Source organism: Ambystoma mexicanum, chromosome 9 (assembly GCF_040938575.1).
Source record: "Ambystoma mexicanum isolate Mex_15411 chromosome 9, UKY_AmexF1_1, whole genome shotgun sequence".
Taxonomy (NCBI): domain Eukaryota; kingdom Metazoa; phylum Chordata; class Amphibia; order Caudata; family Ambystomatidae; genus Ambystoma; species Ambystoma mexicanum.
Window position 1 is genome coordinate 468,837,500 of NC_090931.1, and position 15,831 is coordinate 468,853,330.

At 50.2% G+C, this 15,831-nt stretch overlaps 1 protein-coding gene across 2 annotated transcripts in view; it reads right to left on the reverse strand.

Annotated features, from left to right (window-relative positions):
- The window catches only part of IFT22 (intraflagellar transport 22), a 372,117-nt gene that overhangs the window by 298,243 nt on the left and 58,043 nt on the right, over positions 1 to 15,831 (reverse strand). The window lies entirely within an intron of this gene.

The following is a 15,831-nucleotide window of genomic DNA, read 5'->3' on the forward strand; positions in this document are numbered from 1 at the left end:
ACTTAGGCTCTGGGGACTTTCTCAACTTCATTCCTCTCAATAGACGTAGGACTGTGGGGTGTTCCCCTATAGCATTACCTTCTACCATGTCATGCCCCGCAAAGATCGCGGATCGTAGTATTCCTATTGTCCTGAAGGCACTGCCTTCTTGGAACTTCATTGCTAAGAAGTTCAATAATTGCACTACAGGGGCAGAAACGGGATCCAAACTATGTTCTGCGCACCAGTGAGCCCAGCTCTTCCACACCGCGTTATAGCTCCTGATGGTGGAAGGCGCCCAGGAATCTCTGATGCAGTCTGCAGCGAGTCGCGAAATGCCTGGCAACTCCCACTTTCTCCTGAAACCTTGCAGACTATCAACTGCAGTGTGCCAGTCGATACGAGCGAGTGAATTCTCCCGATTGGGTCTAGCAGAAGGTCCGGCTGCTGTGGAACTATCATCGGAAAATCCGTAGAAATTTCCATCGCTACTGGAAACCAGGGCTGGGATCTCCAGAGGGGGAGGACTATTACTAGGTCTGCTCGCTCTCTGCGAACTTTCGCTAGTCTTCTCGTGATCATGAGAAACGGAGGGAAAGCATAATTCAGTGCTCCGTTCCATGGTTGGAGGAAGGCGTCCGTGCCGGCTGCACCCAGGTCTAATCTCCAACTGAAATATGTCCGAGTCCGCGCGTTCAGTCTGGACGCAAATAGATCTATGTGTAGGGGGCCCCAGAGGTCTTGTAATCTCTTGAACACGCTTGGGTGTAGTTTCCAATCGCTGGAGTCTACAAGATACCGTGAGTTCCAGTCTGCTACCTCGTTGAGCATCCCAGGCAGATACTCTGCTGTGACTGCCATCTGATTCTGCAGGCAGTAATGCCAAAAGTCTTTTGCTAATTCTGCTAGCATTCTCAATCTCGTTCCTCCTAGCTTGTTGATATAACGCACTGCCGAAATGTTGTCCATCTTGAGCAGTACGCAACATCTGTCTTTTGTAAATGCTCGCACTGCAAAGGACCCTGCTAACAGTTCGAGGCAGTTTATGTGCATCCTCTGTTCTTGCTCTGACCACTTCCCTCCTGTCTATAAGTTCTCGCACCGGCACCCCACCCGGACCTGCTTGCGTCCGATTCTATAATGATGTCTGGGGTGTCTCCGAAAATCGCTCGGCCATTCCAGGCCTCCATGTTGGCGAGCCATTGGTGGAGTTCCGAGATCGCTTCTTGGTCTAGGGTTACTAGCTGATGATAACCTAGCCCTCATTGCAGGTGTCTTATTTTGAGCCTCTGCAAAGCTCGATAATGGAGCGGGCCCGGAAAACTTGCTTGAATCGAGGCCGCTAGAAGGCCAACTACCCTTGCGAGAGCTCGAAGAAATATAGTCTTCTTTGCTAAGACTACCTTGAGCTCTTTCTTTATCGCTTTCACCTTGTGATGCGGAAATTCGAGGGTTGCCATGTTTGCATCTATACTGAAACCTAGGAATTCTATATTCTGCACTGGCACTAGCTGTGATTTGTCCAAATTCACCGAGAATCCTAGAGAGGACAAGAGCGTGAATATCCATTGCACGTTCTTGGAAAGTGTGACTTTAGAATGTCGTCTAGGTAAATGATTATGCGAATACCTCTCTCTCTTATGGCCGCCGCTATGGGCTTCATCAGTTTGGTGAATGCCCAAGGTGCTGACGCTAGGCCGAACGGAAGACATGTGAAGCGCCATGTCTCTCCTCCCCACTGAAATCTCAGATATCTCAGAAACTCATGAGCTATCGGAACCGTTACATAAGCGTCTTTGAAGTCCAATCGAGCTAACCAGTCCCCCGTTCGGTGGAGATCTCGAAGTAGATGAATTCCCTCCATCTTGAAATGATTGTATACAATCCATTCGTTCAGATTCTTCAGATTTATGACAGGACGTACCTTGTCCCCCCTGCGTCCAAGAAACAAATTGCTGAGGAAGCCCGGTCCTCCTTGTGTATCTTTTTCTATAGCATTTTGTTTACGAACTCGAGAATTTTGCTGTTTAACGATGCCGCCTCTTCTCGGGACATCTAAATATGATGAGGCCCTGATCTCTGAATGGGGTCCCCCATAAATTCTAGTTGCAGTCCCGCTACTGCTTGCAGCACCCATGCATTGCGCGATAACGCTTGCCATGCACTCAAAAACTGGAGAGTTCTCCCTCCCACTCATACTTTCACTGCACTCACCTCCTGAGGCATTGGGTTGCCGATATGAACCTCTTCCTCTTCGACCTATGGGAAATCTGGAACTGGACGGGAAGGATGTGTCTTGCTGCTTCCCTTCCCAGTATTGGGCTCGCGGCCCCTGTGGTCTGCTTTGGTAGTTACGGACGTATGACCCCTGTAACGTCCGGTCCCGGAAAAAACTCGAGAGGGAAGATCTTTTTGATTGAGCTTTGAGCTCTTTCTAGAGCCGAATAAGTTCCCACAAACTGTGCCATTTCTTTAGCGAATGCTTCGCTGAATAGTAGGCCTTTTGCTCCTTCGCCTGCCTCGTAAAACGCCAAGTCGCTTAACTTGCTGTCAATCTTAAGAAGTACTCCTCTTCTTCCCTCAGCGGACAGGGCGCTATTTGCGTTTCCCATAATGCACACAGCTCTTTGAGCCCAACTGGCTAGGGTGGAAGCATCTACTGGCGTTCCCGTATCCTTTGCCTTTTCATCGAGATCCATTATTTTTGCTAATGGGCCAGCCAAGTAGAGGAGCTTATCTTGGCACCCTCGCCAGGCTCGATCTACGCCCTTCCGAATATCTTTCGTCGTCTTTGTGACAAAAGGGACCATTTTGGGGTCTAGTTCGGGTGTGTCGGCCAGTTTACTGGCAATTCTGGTCTAGGGCATTCTGAATGAATACATGATCTAATTTCCCTATCCAGAGGTTTGCGTATATGCTGAGCCATGTAGGCTGCCACCCTGGGCCATAAAACCCACATAACTTAGGGTGTCTGATAGCCTCCGGGTCAAACATCTCTGTTGTACCATCAAGTTCTTGAGGATCCATCTCCTCCTCGTAATGGTGACCATCTTCTATATCATCACCCTCATCATCGGGCATGTAACCCTCATAATTGTCCCCTGGATTAATCACCCCTGGGGTAGGGGGTCTGTCCTGGCTTCTTTTCTTCTCCAGGAAGGCTCTTTTTAGCCTGGCGACAGGGTCGCTAATCTCTTGGGGAGTGGAATCCTCCCTAACCAGATTGCTCGGAGGGGGGTCAAAGAGTTTATTCTTGCGAGCCGCTTTCCTCCCCCTGGGTTCAACCCCATTGGTGGGGTGTCCGGCTGACAGCTCTTTCTCTTGGCTTTCTGCCTTTCTCTTTTTGGGAAGCTGTGCTTGCAGTTCATCAAATACTGCCTCCAATATGTCCAGCCTTTGGGTAAGAGGCTGCACTCCCTGTGACACTGCTTTGGTAAAGGAATCCCCTAGTACCCTTTTAAAGCTATGTGACAGGTCTGTGTCCTGCTGGTAAGGGCTTTCCTCCCACTCCTCCTAAGACCATTCTGGTGAGGTAGAAGGAGTAGCACCGGGGCTTTTGTATTGAGCCATAATGTTAGCATGGTTAACTTATTGTGCGGTCAGCAAGGGATAACTGCTAGGCACCTGCAGCCTTTTAGCCAACTATTCTCAATTTGCAGGTTTCTCTACTCACAAAAAAGTATTCTTGTAATTATCCCTTATCGTGCGCGCTCCGGCGAATAATTTTTTTTTTTTTTTAAACTCAGTTTCACTATGCTTCCCCTTCTCTCGCCATCCGTAACGCAATTTAAATTGCGCTCTACCGGCGGAAGAGTGTCATGATGCCTACCCCCGGAGCACCAGACCAGGCCCAGCACCCCCGGCAGCAGGCATCATGCCCCCGGGTAAAAGCCCAGCGGCCCCTTATAGGGGCTCTTTGGACTCTGTCCTGGCGCCGTTGGCGCCAGGCTCATGTTGGACATCAGTCCTGGCGCCATAGGCGCCAGGCTCATAAAGGAAGGTGTTTTGTGCACTTACCTGATGCAGACCATGCTGCAAGATTCAGGCCTCCCTGAGATCTGAAAGGGACTATTTTTTCATTGGGACTATTTTGCCACTCGGGCGTGGCCAGGGAAGGATACTTACCTGGAACTACTTTGGGGGCTATTTAAGCCACGCCCAGACAGTAGCTCACACTTCGCGTTGTTCTGCATCCAAGCAGCTGAACGCTCACCGTGTCTGCTCCTGCATCTGGTCTCCAGCCACGCCCGCCTCGATCCTGGAACACCTGTAAGGAAAGAAGAGAAAGGTGAAAACCAAGAATTTTATCAAACTTCTTACCTGCATCCGGAACCTTCACGCCAGCGTTCCTGAGAAAAGACTTTCATTTAAAAGCACCGCGTTGCTCGCTGCAGCGCCGCGCTTCACTCACCTGTCCTCAGGAGTTCTTCTGGCTCCACCGCGACTGTCTGCACCGGTCGCCACATCTCTGCGCCTAGGGAAGAGAAGAAGAGACAAAAGGTGAGCAGAAGGAACATATGAGGAAAGCCAAATTTTCCGCCATAACACTTACCGGTCTTCTGTTGGTTGACCATTCCTCATTTCGGGTCGGCGCCGCTTCGTTGGCAGGTACCGCACCCCGGCCCCTATGGGGAAAGGACAAAAGACATTACTGGAGGAATATAAAGACATTAAGAGGGATCGCCCCCATCGCTAACTCACCTGAGTTTACCATCGGCAATTCAATCCCTCAACGCATCGCCTTCATTCTGCACCTGAAATAAAGGACAGATCACAGGTTAGGAAGGCAACAGAAAAGGAGGCTCAACACTTGAACTTTTGTAATCTTCATACTTACGGCATTCTGCTCGGAAAAGTCAAGTGGAGTTTGCCAGCGCCATTCTGAAAACCAGTGAAGTAACTGGACAAACACGCGCCCCTGCACCAGAAGCAGGATGGAGAGTTCATCCTTTCAAACCATAAGGTGAGCTTCAACCGGGGATTTCGGAGGAAGTTAGAGAAGAACGAAGGGGGGAAAGGGGGAGCAAGCACACTATTCTGCAGACTGTTAATCCCCTTTCTCATCTGCAGAAGGATATTCCTACGGGCCAGACAAGCAAGATTTGAGGGTCCTGTTCAGTCGGTGTTCTGAGTTCTGCGCATCACGCTCGAAGAGGCCACAGCAACCCAGACTAGACCAGCGCCTCCGTGGGAGTCAGGTGAGTGTTACAAAGAGCTCCGGGGTGATGCCGGGGGAATTGAAATACTCCCGCTCCCCTGGGTCCTGCCAAATGCCGTGTTCGACAGCGTGGCCTCGAAGGAACGAGGAGCGGGGCTGGGAATCTGAGGCGTCGCTCGCAGACCAGCCCCCCTCCTCTTCGCGGACCAGCCCCCCTCCTCTTCACTCAGAAATCCAAATTTCTCAGGCTCGCGTCGCAGACGAGTGTGAAACACGAAACACATGGACGGTTCTACACGCTCAGAGAAGCGCTCTATGTATACGGTATCATAAAGAGAGTTACACTCGCGCAGCTTACGCGCTTTTAAAATTTTATATCACGCTTATATTGCTAAAAACTAATACAAGACAATGAGCTATGAGGTACTTATCTTCATGGCAGCAAAAAGAAAGAGGAAAGGACCTGGGACAAAGGGGTTCTTATAGGATGACCTATCACCGGATTGGATCATGGGATAGGGTCAGAACTACTGCACTCCTGGAGGTGCATGGGAGTTTTAGTTTGAATGGATTTCTAAGATGTAACTGTTTAAAAGTGATAAGTGGGGGGCGCTGTTGTGCGCCGAACAAGATGGCCGCCTGAAACGTGATCTCCGTGGCAGGCAAATCGCTCGATCCTGATCTTGGGCATTTACGATCTACAACTTGTATCAGACTGCTATGATTTGCGAGCTGCTGGACCAGGGACCAACTGGTCCAAATCCCGAAGACAATCGGTGCCGGTAACCCTGTAATCGGGAACTGCCGCGACCATCGCCCGCGAATCTGCGCGCCGAAATCCGGTACTCGAGGAGAGCCAGACGGTCCAGGCCTTCGGTACCGTAGCACCCCACCACCCCCGTGGAGGCCCGAGGGGCGGTGGAGCACCTCTGAGTCGGTGACCAGGAGCGAACCACGGGATTGCTTGGGCCGTGGGGCACTGGCGCGGAGAACCGCAGATACTAGAACTGTAACCATTCGCGTGCTGGACCCGCGCCCAAGCCAGGCGGCCCCAACTCAGGCCCTTATCGACTCCTATATCGGCCCTCACCCGGCTGTCTCCCCCGCTGGGCCCCATTCCAGCGCCCGGGGTAGAGCTGCGGCACACCAACGGATGCCGGGTGCTGCGCTCCCCCGCTGTCGTGGACTGGGTTTCCGGACCCTTGGCGCCCGTATGGAACGTGGGTGTTGGGGTTGCTGCTAACCCCTGGCCGTCCTGAAGCGGAGAGAGGAACAAATTGATGCGTTGCTCCGCGGGGATCACCAACCATCGCACCCAATAGAGGACGACCTGCTCCCTCCGAGCGGCGTGCTGGGACCCTCTCGCAGACCGCAGTAGATCCTTGCCGGCGATTGGAGGGGCCCGGACCCCTGGCGGCCTGGCCGCGGCCTGCTAGGATCCACCGTGTTCCACGTTGTCTGACTTCGGACTCCCCGGCTTGGGTTGCACCCTGCCAGCCTCTGCCATTGAGGCCTTGATCCCCTGGGGGCTGTGCCTCGTTGATCCTGTCCGTGGAGGCGAGGGACACCACCGGCTCTCCTTCCTCTCTCTGAGTCACATCACCGCCACAATGACTAAAGGGACTGGGAAAAAACAGAGCTCCATAAACATGTTCACGAAGACTCCGGTCGGCCCTGCTGAGGAGGCCTCCAAGCAGGCCCCTGCCACTCCCTTACTACCTCAGAATCTCAGAAAATGATGGACTTTATCAGTGAGGGGTTTACCACGCTCCACTCGAAGTTAGATGACATGAATGGCCCTATCTCCTCTATCAAGGCCCACATTGAGAGGACTGACCGTCGAGTGCTGGAGGTCGAAACCAGGGTGAGCTCCGCCGAGGACGGTCTGGGGGCGCTGCGTTCGGAGGTCACGGCTCTATCTAACCGCGTCCTTGAGGTGGAGAAGAAAAATGAGGACCTGGAATCTCGCTCGAGGCGTACCAACCTCCGTATCATTGGGGTCCCCGAGAGTGGCGTCAGGGAGCCGATGGAAGACTTTGTGGAACGCACATTACTGTCGCTTCTGGATTCACCGAAGCTCCCCCCGCAATTTGCTATAGAGCGGGCACACCGGGCCCTGATACCTAAACCCAAGCCAGGTGCACCTCCGCGACCCATAATAGCTGTGTCTTTAACTTCTGGGACCGCGATGCCCTCCTTAGAGCCGCAAGACTCCAGGGTGAACTTCTACTGGACGGAGCAAGGATACACCTATACCCTGACTTCTCGGTGGCTGTCCAGCGGGAGCGCAAGACTTTCTTGGCTGTGAAAAGGAGGCTTAGGGATCACAGAGTCAAATACTCCATGTTATACCCCGCTAAACTACGAGTGGAGCACAACAATCAGGTGTCGTTCTTCATGATTCCGGAGGAGGCCTCCAGGTTTATCGACGATCATTTCCCAGGTAGACCTTCCTCCCCAGCTATTCTGCTACAACTACTCGGAGTGCCCGTTGGGGGGGCACCGACACCGGCTTTCCCCCCCGACGCCAAGAATATACCACACTTGTACTTCTCAACAATTGTCAGTTGGATTACTCTACATGACTGTGCCAAGGTAAAATGTGCCAATTATAGTTTTCAAGTCACGTCCGTAGCATCACTGTAGGCACCATGTTCTAGCTGGATCTGCCACAGGCCCGGAGCAGCGTCATCAGTCCGGCCCACAGGCGTTGATGCCACTGGTTTGGATTTGGTTAAGGGGTTTTGGGGTTGTCATTCCTCGTGTTGGGGGAGGGATGCGGGTGGGGGTGGGTGGGGATGGGTGTTTTGTTATAAATAAGTTTGGCGCTGGCAGCGAGGGCGGACCGCAGGGTAATGCAATGTTAATGGGGCTACAGGGCTGCAGCATCGGCCCACTGGACATTATCCCGGCGATATGTGCGTCACCGCTCCTCTGACGGAAGACAATCTAACCTTCATGAGCTGGAATGTGAGGGGACTGGGCAATTTTAAAAAAATGAGACAGATACAGCTGCACGTGGAACGGCATGGATCCAAGATCCTGTTCTTACAAGAGACACATGCGCGGTCTGAACATTCTTTGAGATTTGCTAGAACCTGGGGCCCCCAGAGATACTTTACCAACTTTTCCACTCAAAGTCGTGGGGTTATGACTATTATTCATAAGAGTCTTAAATTTACACTCATTGCTTCACATACAGACCCCCAGGGTAGATATGTACTTCTCCATGCAACACTCCATAATAGGGAGGTGATCTTGCTGAACATCTATGGCCCCAACACAGATGACCCGGAGTTCTTCACACACCTCACATCTCTCCTAGATGGTTTCCCTTTGGTTCCTATCCTCTGTGGGGGGGGGGGGGGACTTCAACACCATTTTTGATACAGACCTTGACAGATCTGGGTCCAGGCCCCGCCAACTTACCAGGCCAGCCTATGCTACACTGTCGTCCCTCCCCCCGCCTTGCGGCTGTAGATGCATGGAGACTGCTCTACCCTGATTCCCGTGTCTATTCCTTTTACTCTTCAGTCCATGAATCCTATTCCCGAATCGATAGGTGGGTGGTCTCTGATGTATTGATCAAAAATGTGGTGCAATTAACGATCCTCCCTAGGACCCTATCTGACCACTCCCCGGTGACCATCACCATGGGCTGGGGACTGGACGGTGACCGTACCAGACGCTGGAGGATGAAACCTCATTCTCTCCTTGACCCTCTGTTCAGATCAGAGCTCGAGGTAGCCATGGAGGAGTACTTCGAAATAAACAAGGACTCGGTGTCCTCCCAGGCCACCCTATGGGAGGCCTTTAAGGCATATATTAGGGGTATAGCACTGTCCAAAGAGAGTGGCATACTTAGAACAATTCAAAGGGATATCGCTGTCAGCGAAACCAAACTGTCAACCCTGGAGGCCCAGTGCTCGCGGTCCTCAACCCCTACGACCCTTGCAGCTATAGGAGTAGAGCTGGACGTTTTTCGATCCCTGGCAGAACGGGAACAAAAATTCCTAGATAGCCCCGGCCTGGCGAGGAGATACGGAGAGGGCAAGCACCCTGGCCGCTTCCTTGCTAGACTCGTCCGTCATGAGCTGGGTGCTCCACAAATACCTGGGATTGTCCGATCGGATGGCTCCTTGGCTACCACATCACAGGACATCAACTCGGAGTTCTTCGCTTTTTACGAAGCCCCCTACTCCAATTCGGGCGAGGCCACGGAGGCAGAGGTGGACTCCTATCTTACGGCTCTCCCCCTAACGGTCCTCTCTCCCGAGACCGCTGGTTCCCTTGATTGTCCACTCACACCTGAAGAGTTTACGGAGGACATAGACTCTCTCTCCTCGGGGAAGGCCCCCGGCTCTGATAGCATCCCGGTCGAATTCTATAAATGTTATAAGACTCTCTTACTCCCTCACTTACTAGCTCTCTGGGAGGAATCGGTAGAGGCAGGCAAACTCCCCCATCACTCCGCGAAGCCACAATTACGGTACTGCTTAAACCTGGTAAACCTGCCACTCAGTGCAGCTCATATCGCCCACTTTCCCTCATAAACTGTGACACAAACATTTTTGCTAAAATGTTAGCGACCAGGCTTGCTCCCTGTATGCCATCCATTATACACCCGGACCAGGCGGGGTTCATTCCAGGCCGTTCCACCGCTCTGAACATTAGACGGCTCTTTAATATAATCAGCAGGATCATCCCCAATGTGCAGGCGGTCGCCGCAACCCTCGACATGTAGAAGGCGTTCGACTCAGTTTCTTGGAGGTACCTCTTGCGGGTGCTCGAACAATGCAAATTCGGGCCGGTGTTTCGCTCCTGGGTCAAGGTACTTTACTCAGGACCTGTGGCCAGTGTCCGCACGGAGGACAGATGATCCCCATGCTTTAAAATTGCCAGGGGCACGAGACAGGGCTGTCTGTTCTCCCCCCTGATCTTCGCTTTAGCGATAGAACCTTTCGCCGACATGCTTCGACAACTTCACTCGCACAGAGGGCTTCGCTCGACGGGTCAAGCCAATATTGTATCCCTCTACGCTGATGATGCACTCCTTTTCGTGCGGTCCCCCTCCACCAATTTACCCCCGATATTGAAAGATGTTATCCACTTCGGGTACATCTCAGGCCTCAAGGTGAACTGCACAAAATCTACGCTCTTTCCGCTCACGGAATGTACCCTTCCTCCCCCTGATACTATGGGGTTCCTGTGGGCGCCATCGAAGTTCACATATGTGGGGATTGAAATAACCCGTCAGCTTGAGACGACCCTCGAGGAGAACTATCAAAACTACCTAGTGCATCTGGCAACTAAGATTCTGGCATGGAGCAAATTGCCGATCTCCCTGGCGGGTAGAATAGGGTTATTAAAAATGATAGTATTACCCCAACTACTATACAGGTTCACCAACGTCCCCCTGTGGCCGGGCGAGGGTTTCTTCCAAGCATTGACACGCAGTACCAACTCTTTTCTGTGGCATTCGGGCGCGGTCAGGCTCAAGCTCGGGACCCTGTCCACCCCGATTGCTGACGGCGGATTTGGGGCCCCCGATTTTCTTAAATACTGGTTGGTCTCCCAAATCCAATACACGTCTTACTGGTTTAACACAGCAGACCCTCCTCCAATTGTTAGACTTGAAAGGCTGGCGGTCAGCGACCGAGACATCCGGTCCCTGGTGATACAGCCCATCCCTTTTGCACAGGATACACTGGATCCGGTGGCCTGCACCTCCCTGGCACTAATGCAAACGTGGAAATTGTTAGCTACTCCTCATCCATTTCTTGGCAATCTCCCCCTGTGGAACTTTCTCCCCGGGATCCCACGAGTTCCGCCGTCGACTGCGCGCAGATGGGCCAAGGCGCGATACGAGTTGCTCCGTGACGTATTCGAGCAGGGTAGCTTTGTTGAATGGCCCGACCTGCCGCTGCCCTTGTGGAGTGGCCCGAGTGCATGGCTTCAGTATTCAGCTTTACGTAAAACCCTTAAAAGAAACTACCCCATGTTTCCAGCAATGCCACCAGATGATCCTGCTATCGAAGAACTGACTTCCCCCACACCCACTAGAGGGAACATATCTAGGCTATACACAATGATGCAATCCAGAACCACTCTGAAATTCACTGGGCTAAGGCGGGCGTGGGAGGAGGACCTCGGGTGGAGGTGACGGACGAGCGCTGGACCCACATGTGCGCCCGTATACACCAGGTATCTTTCAATTCCCGTTTTAAATTGATTCAATTAAAGGTGTTGCATAGGTTTCATTATACCCCGAGCAGGTTGCATCGTATGTTTGGGGATCACTCCCCAAGATGCCCCAGGTGTGGGCAGGATGGCGCCGACTATATGCACATGATCTGGGATTGCCTCCGCCTCTCCCAATTTTGGGAGACGGTGTTCACAACTGTATCTGCTATACTCGATCAATCTATCGACCCCTCCCCAATGAAGGGCCTATTCCATGACTTTCCAGAGCTACCCAGAAACTCCAGGAAACTGGCCGGCCTTTGCATGCTCCTTGCGGTACGAGCCATTCTGCTTTGCTGGCTCCGCCCCGCACCCCCCACACATGCGCAATGGCTCAGAGCTCTCACATGGGCCTCAGACACTGAGGAGGCATGGACCTGTCTACAACCAGTCCACTCGAGGCCTAGGGATGTCTGGATCCAGTTTTGTTCCTATATGTCAGATCTAAAATGCAACACCTGATACAACTTCCCCAACTACTACACCCACCCATGCGGGTGATTCATCCTGAGCCAAGGGCTCTCTTATACTGCATTTGCACTGTATGCATCCTTGATGGAAAATGTTAATGCTAGATGCACTGCCTGTATGCCTGTATTGGTTTAACTGTTCCTACCTTGTGCTTACCTTGTGCATTGTTCGCCTGCGTTCTGCTGCCAAGCTGTTTAATAAAAAAAGGTTTTAAAAAAAAGTGATAAGTTGAAAAGCTGTTGTGGCAGTATTAAAGAAAGTTAAAGCATAATGCGAGCCTCCTGTCTTGTCATAGAATATCCTATGTACAAAGACATAGAGCTAATGCTCTGTTCCTGCAGGAAACCCATGCTAAAGAAAGTACATGCCGCAACATAGCCCCTTCGTGGGGGAAAAATAGGTATTTCACCTCCTACTTCTCTCAGTCTAGAGGAGTCATGCTACTTATACATAATTCCCTGAAAATTGTGGGACAAAAAGTGCACATCGACCCTGAGGGAAGATACATGGTGGTTCATTGCACCCTGGAGGGAACTGAACTGGTACTCATAAATACATATTGCCCCAACAGACTCTCCAGAGTTCTTTGACCATATAGGGGACATCATGTCTGGGTACTATGGCATACCCCAATTATGGGGCGGAGATATGAACTTGATCCTAGACCGCTCACTTGACAGAACAAATGCAGCACCTCGACCCCAATCCAGAGCCGCCCGCCGACTAGAGTCCCTCATACAATCACTGGAGCTATGCAACACATGGTGTATAGCTCACCCACAGTCAAGGGAATACACTTTTTACTCCTCAACATGTCCTCCCGGATGGATCTGTTCCTCTTATCCGGCTCACTAATGGGGTAAGTACTTGACGTGGACATTAACCGTTGTACGTTGTCGGACCATTCCCCGGTGACATCACTGAATATGGGTAGCAGACAAACTGGTTACGCTGGAGGTTCAAGTCAGCTGCTTTGGAGGACATAGTGTTCCGAGCGGATATTAAGTCGGACATCAAGACCTTCTTTTCCTGCAACGCTGCCAGTTCCACGTCCCACGGCATCAGGTGGCAGGCCTTTAAGGTATGTATCAGGGGTATGGTGATATTAAGAGAGGCTGTGGTTCTTAAAAGCATAGGGAGAGACTTAGAGAAAACCAAAACTGCTCTTAAAAGGCTTGAAATAGAGTATGCCCGATCCTCTGATCCCCTGGTGCTACCACAAATACGTGAAGAGCTAGAAAAATGTGAAGCTCACGCTACTAGCAAAGTCTGTTATTTCTCTCACCCACAAGCGGCCAGGAGAAATGGGGTGGGGGGCAGACCGGGGAAGACACTGGGGAGAGTGGCCCAGTCGGAAAGGGGGCAGTCCCAGGCAGACTGCATCCTGGATGAGCAGGGGAATACTAAACGGTCAGACACAGAGGTGGATGAGGCATTCTGAGACTTTAACCACACAATATAGACCGCTGAACAACCGTGTGGAGAACAGGCCATACACTCACTGTTTCAGAACACCCCAGCATCATGCCTTAGCGCCCAGGCCATGAAGAAACTTGAGTGCCCTGTCACACTGGAAGAAATGTCTGTCATTGCTAATTTACCTAAAGGAAAGGTTCTGGGCCTTGATGGCCTCACCCCACAGATGTATCTGGATTATATGACAGTAGTGGCCCCCAATCTTTTGTTGGTGTGGGAGGAGTCCCTTCAAGAGTCTCTGCTGCCTGAGTCACTCCAAGAAGCTGTGATCAAGGTGCTCCTTAAACCAAGCAACGAATGCAGCTCTACAGGCCCCTATCCCTCATGAACTGCAACACAAAAATATATGCCAAGATCCTGGCCAACCGTCTCCTCCCTTTGATGTCACACCTGGTCCACCCCGGTCAAGTCGGATTCACCCCCAGAAGATCCCCAATGCAAAATGCTAGGCGGCTGTTCAATTTTATGGGTAGAATAGACTACTGGGCTAAAGCAGTGGCGGTAACTATCGACGCCCAAAAGGCCTTCGATATGGTAAAGTGGGAATTCATGCTATTTATACTAGTAAGGATGGGGGTGGGTCCGAATAGGATTTTATGTATTGTATTACTGTATGCACAACCATTGGCCAAAGTTTTAGTTTAGTCATGCACATCCGAACAATTCTAACTGGGAAGAGGCACCCGACAGGGTTGTCCTGTTTCCCCTAGGCCATTGAACCCATGGCGTATTACATCAGGGAGTGCCACAGTCATTGGGGTAACCGCTTAGCTGGCCCTCCTGAGATCATATCCAAAAATATAGAGGGAAATCAGGTATCACTGCAGGTTTCGAGGGAGCAAACCTGACATATTATAACAAAAAGCAAAATTGGGGCTCCCGCGCACTAATGTGGCTGTGAGCATGCGTTTTACTAAATCACTAAAGAGAACACACTCAGGGATAATTATAAGACAGTACAAAAAACGAAGCCTAAGAAAAATACAACCTGGCCTCATTAGGGAATACGATTCACATAGAAATGTTAATAAAAAACATGCAAATATTAAAATCAACTTAGTAGAACTAACATGTAAAATCTAGTATACGTGCTGACAAAATGACTAGTGTTTACAACACAAAGTGCTAAGTGCTATTAGCCATCTGGCTACAAAAGAGCAAGGTACAAACATCATACATGGCTCCAATTGTACATACAAAATTGTAGGCTGTTTTATCTTTTTTGAAATAAGTCTAGTTCACTCTTTCAACTACAATACAAGAAACAAAGAAACCACACAAAGTATAGAGATAGAGACCTTCTTTCTTGGGTGTCTCTAATTCAGATGCCTTGGTCAAAAAATACCTAAAAGTGCATCTATAAAGCAAATACTTCGCATTAGTATCTGTCTAAAGCCCAACATGTTTCGTTCCTATAGTCCTATAGATTATTGTGAGGAACTTCTTCAGGGGAAAAGGAGTTGTTTGTGTGTAGGGGTTGGGGCAAGGAGCACTCCCAACCTAGCTTCAAGTGGTAACTGTCTGGCTGTCGTTAAAGTGAGAGGTCTTTTCCAATTATTCTTGACAGACAATTCTGAGAGATAGTGTCCATGTTATCTTGTTAGAAGTACAAGAAAAACGATCCTGGCCACACCTATTCAAGCAAAACACAATAAAAACCACATATTAATTAGTGTGGTTGCTCGATAAGTTACATCAATATTCAATTCTAATTAGAGTATGCACTTAGAGTAGGCGCTTACCATCTGTTGGTGTTAGTAAGCTGCCCGTGAGTACTGTCTGGAGTCACAGTATTGCAGTCTCCAATGGGGTCCCTATAGATATACAGATACAAAAACACATACCTTCCTGTCAGGCCCAAAAGATTAGGGTTATAAATACAAAAGAGATATTGTTAGAAAAACTTACTTAAAGTCACACTCTTGTGTTTGGAAAAGTCATTGAAGAATTGGGAGTGCCTTTTATAATCTCGTTGGTACAGGCATACAGGGTTTAGTGCCAAATTCTGTAAATTAGAAAGTGGACCCCATATTAATATATAGTTGAGGATAGTAGTTAAATATATTCATCAATGAAGGAAACCTATACATTGTAAAGAATGGAGGCAATGGGGAGCTGGATATAAGATATGGGACTATCAAATTCAAAACAAAGTCTGGCTAGTTGTAAACCAGAGTTAATGCGAAATGGCTACCAGGTAGGTTACTAACATAAAGCAATCTGGCAATGGATAGCAGCCGGAAGTCTAGAAAACATTATCTTTCCATGGGTAAAACAGAACTCAGGTGGAACGACTTAGGCGCCAATTCATAGCTTGTTGTCAAATAGCAAAGTTGGAAAACGATTATCAAGAGTTCAGTAGCTCCCAAATCGAAGGAAAAACGCTGAATTTACAACCTATATTAACGCTACTCTCAAACAAGTTTGTGGCGTAGTACCTCACTAGGTAATGGATTACCTGAAATGGATGGTCCATAGGCGTTTCATTGTGGTGTGGCTGAATC